We start from the raw sequence: 12339 nt of genomic DNA on the forward strand, positions 1-12339 counted from the left end.
AATAATGTATAATATGTCGGAACATCTATCTTTTGGTATACATCACGTGGGATGATGATGGCACATCACGTGACAGATACATCATGATGTAAAATAGTCGCCATCTTGGATGCGCCATCTTGGATTTCAATTTTTTTATAACGCCAGAAAACCACCCAAAATTACTGCAAAGTACTCAAAATCAACAAAATTGTGCATGAAAACCGTAAAAAGTGAAAATAACTGCATTAAAGTTAATGTTCATTAATATAAACACGAAAATTACAATTTGGAAACTGAAACATGCCTGTTAAAATGCCATTGCCATGGTGATGTCAAGTTCCTGACACACCAACCTATCCTAACAAATTATTCCAAGATAAACTTTGAATCAACTCGCTAAGTTTGGCGGTCCGAATAGGATTAATTAACTTCAAAAACATTGAAATCTGAGTTATATGAACGTATAGAAACGACAAACAGGCCTTTTCCTGGTTAGCATGCATGTCTGCTCTGCCGTTTTGTGGGGGCAAAGCCCGCACATTGTCATCGACTGAGGGATTTATTTGTGCGTGGGTTTTCTTGTGTCACGTGGTCTTCTGCGAAAGAGCCAGAGGCCGGATACGGGAAAGAAAATGAGAGGTGCCTGGGGATGAGCGTGTCAAGTAGAAATCGGCCATATTGGATTTTGGCGTGTCGTTTCGTGTGGTTTCTTGTACTGTTTTAAATTCAGCTGTTCCTGTAGTTGCTCGTCATTACAGCAGCACACGAAGTCATACTAGCCAACATTTCGTTTGGCTGGAAGTCTGTGCAGGTTGCACATCAATTCAAGAGGAGCTTTTACGCTTACGCAAGCCAATATTGAGCCGCAAAAGCGATGTAATGATCGATCTCTTTCGTATCTGTCGAGCTAGCGTCGTACATGTACGAATATTCGAAAACTAAATCGGGTTTCACATAAGCTTCATTAACGATGGATCTATCTAAAAACCAGAGCGTTGCAGGCTAAAATCGAGTGCGTGGCTGCTTGTTCGGAACAAAAGGAAGAGCTTTTCAGATGAAACAGCACAATTTAATACATTTGTACTTGAATCAGTCTATATGGCTATATGTTCTGATATGTGTAAATTATTCTGCAATGCATACCTACGGAGCGATATAATAAACAAACCATTTTAGTGCTACTGCTTAAAAATGGGGATTTGAACTCGAGACCTCTCGCGACCTCTCGTTCCCCAGTCAGATGCCTACCCGGGTGTGCTACCCAGACATAGTTAATAACGTAAGGCGAAAATATCTTATATCAATGTAATAGACATTCCGCTGTTTATCTGTTATCATGTGCATCAGAGAAATGTTTGAATCACCTGCTGCTCATAAATTTTCAAGGAATGAAAACTAAACTTTTAAACTTGGTAAAAAATTCAGTCGTGGCTCGAAGAGCTCTTTGATCTTGTTTGTTTGCTTATTTGCTTGTTTGTTTGTTTGCTTTCTTCTTTACTCGCTTAATTTTATTTACTCACTCAGTTTTATTGCATATCAAGATTCTTGCGGCATTTCTTTGACTTCGACTTAAACTTAGTAACAATCATGGAACTATTTAATATTCAAAGAAAAAAGTAATTAATACGTTTTACCAGCTGGGGGTCGAACCTGTGGCCTTCCGCACAGTAGTCGGACGTTCTACCATAGAGTCCTAAAGTGATGACGTCATAAATACTTTTTTCGATTTAACAACATTTGACCCCTGATTTGGAAAGAGCAATATGAAAGGACTTTACAGGCCAAATTTGAGGTGTATACGATAAATAGCAGTCGAGATATGGCCACCGGAATACATAATTAACTTTCATCTTTCTCGTGTTTGGAAATCGTGATGAAAGACTCGCACTCGTTTTTGAAATAGTACTTCAAGTTGTTACCAACAATTTAACCACTCCTTTTATACACGATGATTTTGGTAATAAATATATACCTTAAGGCTACTATTTATTGCGATTCTTAAATTTTGTGATATCGGAAACTGCGTATTTTGCGAGTGTTTAGATTTTGCGATTTTTCAAAGAGTTTGCTTGAGAAAAAATAATCCCGAAAATGAAAAAGAGCGAGGAACAGGGCAAGAATTTGAATTTATTTATGTTAAGGAAAAATAAGTTAAGTTATTCTTGGTAGGGAAACACAAAAAGTGACGTACTAATCTCAACAAAAACACTTTGTCAAAACAAAAAAACGTCAAAAAGCGTCCTTTTTGGATCTTGCTTAAACTGCAAAACAGGGTAAATTTCGCGAGTAGAAATTACTGCGGCTACTAAATTTGGCGGTTTGCAAAAAATCGCGAAGATTATTTGTCGCAATAAATAGCAGCCTTAAGGTTGAATGTACTAAATGAATTCACAAAAAAGAAGAATCAAATTTGAAATTATCAAGCCCCCACACGTACGCATTGCGGACCTTTTTTATATCAGCCGCCACTTCCGCAATACTTTTGCACTCGCAGCTTTTCATATCATATCCAGAAGTGTAGTATGAAAAAATACCTAAAGAACAACATTGAAACCAAAAAAGGATGGTTTATATCCTGTATTTGCTTACTACAGCTTGATTCGTCGCTTTCATCGAAGCAATCCATTTCGCCATCACAAATACGTCTCTGTGAGACGCACATATTTTTGTCCTTGCACAGCCATTGACCTTCCGGGCAATTTGATAGAGCTGACGACATGAAATATAGAACAGAACAACTATTTAGACAATGAATGCATGCATTTTCATACACATAACAACAACAATTTCAACAATTTCAACAATTTCAATTTGGGAAAACAGGAGGAAGTCTCAACCAGTTTTCCTGATCTAAAACTTACTGCAGAAGTTGGCTTTCATGAGATATTCCAAAAGCCATTTGGGTTTGTTTGTTTGTTTTTTATTTATTCTTACTTTTGAAGTTCCAGGGGTGGTCCCATTTTGAGCCTTCAAATCATGAAAAAATTCTGTTTTTGAAGGAGCAAGTTTGCACTTGTATAAAAGCAAACACACAGAACCCTTTGACTTACTACTAGTAAGCTGTAATTCTACTATAAATGGTCTTTCATTTTTATATATGCCTATTTGGCATAGAGGGAGTCTGACAGAATGTGGCCTGGCACGAAAATTGGCCAACTTTTGATGAGAAAACCACTTTCATAAATTGGCAAAATTAAGATGTTCATATTTTTTAACTTCCTAACTGACCAAAATTGACACCCATATCAGGAGTTATCCCAATGCGAGTAGAATGAGATTCAGTTGAGAAAAAGTGGGCAGTTATTTTTATTTTTTATTTTCGTACTACTTATAATTACCTAAGCTCGCCAAGCTCTCATGGTCCAATAACGCAGTTAAGCTATCTGCCGCAAGAAGACAAGACGAGCACTGATACTGTTGAGCACATGTTGAACTTTGACGATTTCAGCCTGAGGGTCGGGAGAAACTGGGCCCGGGCAAAAATCGGCGAATGGAACGGGATTTCCAAGAATTCCAATTTTCCGGAATTTCAGGACAACCTGCAGCATTGACCAAAATTTTTGAAACGAGTTTTCAAATAACTTTCTGTTACATTCGATTTTATACCGGAATTTCCGTAAATTTTGGTCCAACGGATCGCGCCCATGTGCACACAACGTTTTTCGAACAAATTTAAATTAGTCTTTAAATTTGTCTTTAAATTAGCCTCTTTTTGATGCTTTAATTTGTTTTAAACTCGATGACATAATCATGAGACGTTTTCATTTTGGTCGTATTTTATTAGACCTAGTCTGGGTGGAACAAATCATAATGCGACACCAGGCCCCCAAATCAACCAAGTGGCTTATTAAAATCATTGTTGTAATGAAATTAAACAAGTTTCAACAAGTGCTTTATCTCTGCTCTCGAGTGAGTGCCATTATAATACTCACTCTTCTGCAGAATACACTTCTCTAGGGTATAGTTCTATAAAGGAGCTACATCACATTACATTCTTTAAAAATGGCAATTTCTTTAAGTTTTTCGTCCTACTGACATCTTAATCTCAGGTTTTACTTGCAGAATTACTCTGTTGTCATTTTTCATGTGAGAAAACTATTATTCTAGACTGACTTAAATTTGGAATTGGAAAATGACTAAAAAACGCGGAATCACCTTAAGGTTAAGAGCTTAATGTGGCTATATGCTTGAGCAAGGGAGTGTAGGTAAGCAGCAGTGTCTGCCTGAAACATGACCTTTTACTCTGTTTTCCGCTATTTTAGGCTTCTTTTATTTTTTGTAAGTGCTGGGAAATGGGCAGATGTGAGAAGTACGTGCACAGAGCCTGAGGAGTAAAAAAAAAAAAAAAAAGCGCTTGGGGGACACTGGGAAAGAAGGAAAGAAAAATCGAGTTGTTCCACGCGCTCCTCCCCCACCTTTTTTAGTATAGTGGTTGAACTACATTTATGTGGTAGATTGTTTGTGAGGTGAAAAGTGCTACAGAGATAACGCGAGCTGTTAACAATTGCGCACTGAAGTGAAACAAGCATGCCATTCCGGCAATTCAAAATATCTGCTTTCAAATAACCTGCATTGCAGCCGGACGTATCACCAAATCCTCGATATACGGCACAGGCTACTTTCCAAAGATCGTATGTGATTATAACTATATGCAAGATTTAAATCCACGCATTTCCAGGAATAAATTGCCCCGTAAAGTTCCATGTATAAGCCGCACCTTTTTCTCCAAAATTTAAGTCAAAAATCGGGGGTGCGGCTTATCTACGGAAACATCTCTGGTTGGAGTTCTCAAAGGCCTAATTAATATTCATAAAAACCTTCTCAATACGTCACTAAATAAACACATAACAACCTGAAAAATTTTTCGTTGTTCACTGCCTTTTAGTTCCTATGCAAAGCTGTTTGCATTAAAGCCTGCCGGTCACTTCGAAGCATGTCTTTTCGCTGCTTTTTGCCGCGTGCGAGAAAGAACCAAGATAAACGCAAGTACTCACAAGGCAAATGGCCGACCACTTCGCTTTTTTATTTACCTTCACAGCAAATGCATCTGCTGCATAATCAAACTCTTATTATGTATGAAGTTTTTATCCTGTTGCGGGTAGCAGTTTCCGAGAATCTTGAAAACGTGGTTTCTTCGGAAGAAAATACCGCCATGTTTGTTTTTAATGACCAGACTCCTCTCCACATTTCAAAGCTTGGCTACTACTAAGCATTCATCATTCGCGTACGATTCGTATGAATTACAAGTGTTTCAGGATTGTTTAGAAGTGATAATCTCGAAAAAATGATATCAAGAGACCATTCAAGCTTAAGATATATTGAATTCAAACTAAAAAGGAGGTATGGCAAGTGAAATTTTGCTTTCGTAAGACTTAATTTATATTAAAAATTGCAACAACCGCCGTGTCAGTGTTTTGAAACCGTGCTTGTTTGCCCTTGTTCGTTTACCAATACAACTTCACTTGAACTTCAAACTTAATTGTCTGTATATTTTTTATTCCAAAATTTGAGCTTAAAAATCGGGGGTGCGGCTTATCTACGGGAGGGGGTTATACACGGTACTTGTCTTTTTAGAAACAGCAAATAAATGTCAAAAAGCGAGTTGGCAAGTAAAGTTTGTTGTATTTTATTGTCAAACATGAAAGCGAATGCTTCCAAATTTGACCTTTAAAATTTGACCGATAAAATTTCACTAGTGATGAATGAACGTACAGGGTTGCATGGCAGTCGTTGCACACAATTCGCGGGCTTTCAAAAATTTAAACAGAAGAAAGGTTTGCTTTTAACTTGTGTTCAATTGAAGAGTTCACTTCATTTCACGTCAAGAAAGCAATAATCGCTCTTTACAAAACTCAACAAGATGTAAACACTACTTCAGAAGACTTGAATTGGGAAGGCGAGGAAAATCGAAGATAACAGAGATAACTCCACTGTGGAACTCAATCTGCTCAGTAAGCTTAATTATTACTTCTGTGAATTTGAATTTCAAACTAAAGAAAGATAAAGATGGCAATGAATACGAGCTTACTTCGCTTCAAAGTTTACTAGAATACTGGTAAGTAGGCATTTTTTAACGGTATATTCACTGAAGGGGAAAACGTTTTGCCATTTATATTATTGCAATAAATCTGGTCAACAAATCTGTCGCAAGTCGCACACTGCCAAGATGAACATGACTCGGGCAGCGACTTGTTTAGTTGAACGTGAATTTTTCCTAGCAGTTAGTGACCTCGGCCATTTAGCAAACACTTGACCTTAAGAACGTGGAGAAATCCTAATTTTAACCTTCTAGTTTGTAAGACAATTTAAAATTTAAAATACTTTTGACTATTTTTCAGCTTTGAATCGCTTTTCGCCTCGACGCCGTTTTGTTTACTTTTGCTTGTTTGTAATCATGGCACGAAAAATCTCAGTACCAATAAAATAAACAAATTACACCACTCACTCGTTGAGGTGTATCAGAAAACTCACTCGTTCGCTACGCTCACTGGTTCGTTTTCTGATACTACTCAACTCATGCATAAAAATCGTACGCACGCATTTTCCATGAAGTAATCTCTATTTACCGCAGTTTTTTTTCCTGTGATTTTAACGTGGAAACTGTGGTGTCATTGTGAACTTACGAACGGTTATTGCCCCCGCAGGGCTTTGGCCTCTGGAGGAGGCATTATAGTAGTCCCCACGTATAAGTAGTTACAGAAGGAAAATACAGAGGAAATACACGGGGAAATACAGTGCATACAGTCAGAAGCCAGAAAAAAATCTCGACTTGGTTGAAGTGAGCGCGCAAGCTAGTCTCGGGTAATGATGACGTAACAATCGGGTTTGCCCGCAAGGTGTTCTCGAGTAATAATGACGTAACCATAGTACTTGCCCGCTATGGGTTTTCGGTAATGGCGACGTTCAAGCAGCTTCCCGGATTACTCGTCTTCACAACTCCACAATTCTTACCTTGCACATGTAGTGGATCATATTGTGGCGAGATGTATACCATATGCCTTTAAGGGGTGATTTTTTTCCAAAATTTTCAAGCCGGATGAAAGATTTTAAGTTTATATCCGATATAGCAAAAATATTATTTAAAATACTTGAAACGCACGCGAGTTACCGACAAAAACTTGGTATTCTTTCAACTTAACTTTTTAGTCCGTTAAAGCCTAGTTTTCACTTGCGATGCAAACACAAGCGCAAGCACAAGCGTATGGATAACGGCTATAATTTCACTGTGAATACGGCTTCGACAGAAACAAAGGCACCGTGGACGCAATTGAATTTTGATGCTTATGCTTGAACTTGTGTCAAGCAGAAGCACAAGGGTCATTTCTTTTTTCCTGTTCGCGTGCTTGTGTTTGCGCTTGGGCTTGTGCTTGCGTCGCTGGTAAAAACCAGGCTTAAGTGTTCTAAAGCTAATTAGAATCTGTCAACCGAAGAGCCTACGTGACATCAGCAGACTCGCATGTAATTATCACACAACAATCTAACGTTAAACTTTTGTACATGTTTTTGTCGGTCGGGAATAAACAGGGTCTCAAAGGGGGGGAGGGTCCCTGGAGCCCCGGAGCCCTGAAATTTCTGCTTTGGAGCCCGGAGCCCGATCATTTTACTGACTGGAGCCCTGATCCTTTTTTGGCTGTAGAACCCAGAGCCCAAATAAATTTTCCGCGGAGCCCAGAGCCCAGCGTTTTGAAATTTCATCATTCGCGATCCCAGATTGCATTTTTTCTTTCCAAAGATCAACGCCATGTGAAAGATGTCAAGAACTTGAGACCTCGAGTTTCGGTCACATAGAGCAAAGAAATCTGATCCGCTACATGACCTTAGTGGGGACTTTTTAATAGTTGGAGACATGACAACCGTCGAAAACCGGCTTCTTGGGCTTAAAAAAGTGGTCAGAATTGCGGCCTTTTGTATTTGCGGACTTGATTTAGCGTTGCAAAATAGTTTTTATATCTTAAGCTTGTAGACCATAGTGGATCCCGGAGCCCGAAAGCAGATGATATGGAGCCCTGGAGCTCTGACATTTTCGTCTTGGAGCCCTGGAGCCCTGCAATTTTTAGCCCGGAGCCCTGGAGCCCTAAACCCCTTTAAGACCCTGAATAGACATCCAACGCGATACTTGATGAAAACGTTTGATATTTTAGTCAGGGCTTTGTATTCGGTCGCTACACTTCTAGTAGAAATTCGAGGCTTTGTGCGAAGATTGAATTGCATGAACATTTCCCCCAGGAGGTGACCGAAAAAAAAAACCAAGCACTGCTTGGCCCGGTCATCTGAGAACGTGTTTGCGGGCAGCTTGTGGGCGGTGTTTGTTTGCGAAGCGATAGATTTGTCTAAACGCTATTTTCTCGAATTATATTTTTCGCGTGGTAGCTAAAACTCCAAGGAATTTTGTTAAATTGACGTCAAATCTTCAGAGGAATTACTTCAATATGTCAGCAACAAAAACATGTCGGCGATTGTTTTATTTATAAAAACTTTTGCGCTGAGAGGCTTCTTTTGTACGATCAATCCATGTTTTCTTTAGCCCTTCTTCGAAAATGTTCTGTAACTTTTACTGTAATCGAATACGACAAAACGCCGACACGTTTTTAAGCACTTTGGGAGCGGAAACCCTCGAACAAATCAAATTAATTAATCAAATTAATTCAACCCGGACGCGCTACAGTGTTTTGAAGTGAGACACCCCTAAAGGCATTCGAGTTTTTAAGCTCAACAAGAGAACATGAGAGAAGTTTAACGTGGCAGTCTTTTTGAACTTTTGCAAGGTAAGGATATTTGTTTGGATTTTGTTGCTATCGAAATAGATTACAAAGAGCAAGTTGGTTACGATTGCTGAATTGAACAGATTCAGTTTACATAAAGAAAACATTGAGAATAGTGAAACTAACCAGAAAGTCAGAAACCGTGAGCTACTGCGCAGTACGAGTGTTCTGTTTTCTTTATGTAAACTTGGTTTTTCGACTGAGTCCTTCAGTTGCTCTTGTGTGTGATTTGTGTCTGAGTCTTTCAATCCAGCAATCGTAACCAACTTGCACTACAGTAGCAAGCTTTGTGATCTATTACGTGACTGCCACGTCAAAAATTATACAATCTAATATTATAAAATTGAAAGCGAAATAAATATTTTACAATATCAACTTCTCACTACCCATCAATGCCTCATCCAGTGCCCAGATGCGATAGCCACTAACACTAAACCGCACGCTACAGTTTAGCGCAAATTTACAACCCTCAAAAATAAACACAAACAAGTTTCCATTTTATACAAATCAGATAAGATCAAAAGAACGGGGGCACTTTTAGTGTCAACTACCCCTAGTATAGGTTTGGCTTCGTCAGTTGGAATCCAAGTCCACTTTGACTGGTTTGTCAACTATTGTTATTGCCAATCTTTTCGATTTTCATTGCAATCTCTTGTCCATGACATATTGTTTTGCATTTGGATTTTTGGACGGTCTGTATTCAGCATGAGTTTATAAGCGGTTAAATGGCCGAAGGAGGGAAATAAGCGAAAATTTCGCATTTGTGATTATAAATAGAATAGAGATGAAATGTCTACATTGCGAAATAAATTGTCGTCAACAGTAATGCAATGCGATAAGTAAAATTAACTTATCTTCGTGTCCAAAGGAGGACAATGATGTTTTGCATTTATTTATGGTCTAGACTGTAACTGCTTCGGCTTGATAGAAATGTCCGGCAACCTTAGATGCTATATGGATTTCAAACATTACACTCTCCGATTGAAGCACTCGTTTTATTTTTCATGTTTTTTCCATCTTTCCCCCTCCACGGAAGGTGTCTCGTTTTGATTTGAATGTTTATAACGATCGTCTATTAATAATAGTGCCTTCTTTTTCCAAAACCTATTATAAAGGCTAACCATACCGAATAATGCTACTTTAGGGTAATCGATGTTTTTTTATTTTCGATGGCATTTGTCTATAAGTTTAACCCGCGAAACACGTTGACCCATGCATGCAACAATCCGGAACGATGTATACACAGAAATTAAGGGAAATTTAAAATTGGTACTGAAAGCTTTATATCCCAGCTACATCATTCAAATTTGCGGGATTAAATATTTTGACTAGAAGCTACAATTCACGTTTCATAAGTTGTTTGACATTCAGTTACGTTTTATTACTGCAATTGTTGACGGCCTTGCCAATCCGTCAAGATGGCGGTAAAACTGTGCTAAGATCTATTATTTTTGTGTTGTGCTAAAAGAATATTAAAGTCAACTCATCGTTATAGCAACACGCCTGGGACGTAGTTTAGTGTTCGTAATAGCGGAGTGTGAGGTAAAAAACGTTAAGTAATATAGACTGTTTTTGTTAGCACTGCAACGTGCTTATGCTCATCAACAGTTCTAGTAGCTAGAGAAACTACACAGTAGCCGTTGAGTACAGAGCATGGCAAAGGTCAAAGGTTTTAAGTAAGTAGTCGTCTGAAAAAAAAAAAAACGGTTCGTTTTTCTGTTCTACTACACCAGTCAGGTCACCGTAACTGCTATAAGCTAGAGAAAATGGCGAGCGCTCCATTCAAATGCACACACGTATGTGGCTATTCTTGCCAACTGCAACCAGGACAGGTTTTCGGTCGCATGCACCATTGAAGAGTCCTGACAACATTTTGATGTCGATTGATGGCTCTTATTCTACACCATATATTATATACATGCTGTTACTTGTTTCTCATCATTATATTAGCATGATTGTAATTTCAATACAATAAAAATTCAAAGTTAAACGGTCTTAGCTGTTTTTTCTAATTCTTCTGGCCGACCGTTTACTTATTTAGCTTCGTGAAGCACACTATCATGATCATTAAACGACATGTAAGTCAGTTTTAACCTGAAAAATCCCTTTAAAAAAAACAGTAGCAAGTTTTTCTTTTACGAAATGACAGACCATAGTTTGAAGAATACGATTCAACATATAACACGAGAAAATGAGGGATTTTGTCTTGACGTAAATAGTATAACTTGGCGACGTAGTTGATTTTGGGGCCTTTGTCGTATGCTAAAGTTCCATTCAGGTCTAATGAAATGTGAGCAAAATGAAATTGTGTCACGATTAAGTCTTTAAGTTGAGCAAAGGACTTTTTGTTGAAAAAAAGGAAAACCTCTGGACAGGAAAACTTCGCAATTAAATGATGCGTACGTTGTGTCCACACGTTTTCAGTCAGGCCAGGCTATATTACCCGTTTTCAGTCGGATGGACAGCGTGCAGCCGCTACTGGGACTAACAAATGCAGAATTTAACGATCATTAGGAAGTACTATTTGGCCGTGGAATGCTTCCACACGCACGATTATTAAAAATATGGAAATATACCATTACTAAAAGAACGCTTAATATGCTGTGGTAAGCTACGTTTTAGCAAGCTTAGCATGGATATGTTTAACAAAAATGTATGTATTCTCAGGGTTCTATCTAGGATTTTTCGTTTGGGGGAGAAGTTGCGGGTGGCCGAAGGCCACGAGATTCTAGGGGGGTCCGCGGGCATGCCCCCCTGGAAAAGTTTTTAAATGGATATGTGCTGAGATGCAATCTGGTGTATTTTGAGACACAACCTTGATATATTTTCACTGCAATTTTATATTGTTTTTTGGTCATCACATGATTAGGTTTTGACACTGTTAGCTCGGCTGAGACGATGATTTGAAGGCTCAATATGGGACCACCCCTGGAAATTTTAAAGTAAAAGTCAGAAAACCAAACCTAAAAGGCTTTTGGATTAACTCATAAAGGTCAACTTCTGCAGTAAGTTTCAGAAAATTGGTTGACCCCGACTTCCAAGGTCTGGAACACTTTTTCTGAGAATGACACTTAATCCAAAATGCGTTGTTGTACGTACAGATAATTCGAGAAAGCTTGTCGGAAAAAAAGCATAAAAGTTCACGCGACAAGACCGAAAGGTAGTCTGGGTATTCACTTGAATTTTGCATATGGCCATGGAGGAAATGTAAAAGTTTGTATTTTTGCATTGATTTTCATCGCAGGAGGACTTTTTTCTGAAGTTTTAATTTTTCTGTTACATGCGTTTGAGTTTTGGAAATTCTTCTAAAATTCGACATGACTAAAAGTACCTTGTTTCCACATGTCTGAAAAGAGAAAACGCGCGAATTCGTGTTTATCAGGTCGTCATTTTATTACTGTTCAGCACGTGCAGTAGCTCTCTATTTGTAACAATACTATTTTCGGTCTTGTCGCGTGCACTTTTGTGCTGTTTCCGACAACGTACCTTTCTCGAATTAGCTGTAAAAATCTCTAACAGGCCCAATCCCGTCAAATATGCATGTCCGCTTTGCCTGTTTCATATCAGTTCATATCACCTCACCCCCCCCCCCCCC

General features: G+C 38.6%; 1 protein-coding gene across 1 annotated transcript in view; it reads left to right on the forward strand.

Moving 5' to 3' along the window:
* LOC144636909 (uncharacterized) overlaps positions 1-12339 on the forward strand; it is a 264977-nt gene that overhangs the window by 99353 nt on the left and 153285 nt on the right. The window lies entirely within an intron of this gene.

The sequence above is a fragment of the Oculina patagonica genome, chromosome 13, assembly GCF_052425735.1.
Source record: "Oculina patagonica isolate OP01 chromosome 13, crgOcupat, whole genome shotgun sequence".
NCBI lineage: Eukaryota > Metazoa > Cnidaria > Anthozoa > Scleractinia > Oculinidae > Oculina > Oculina patagonica.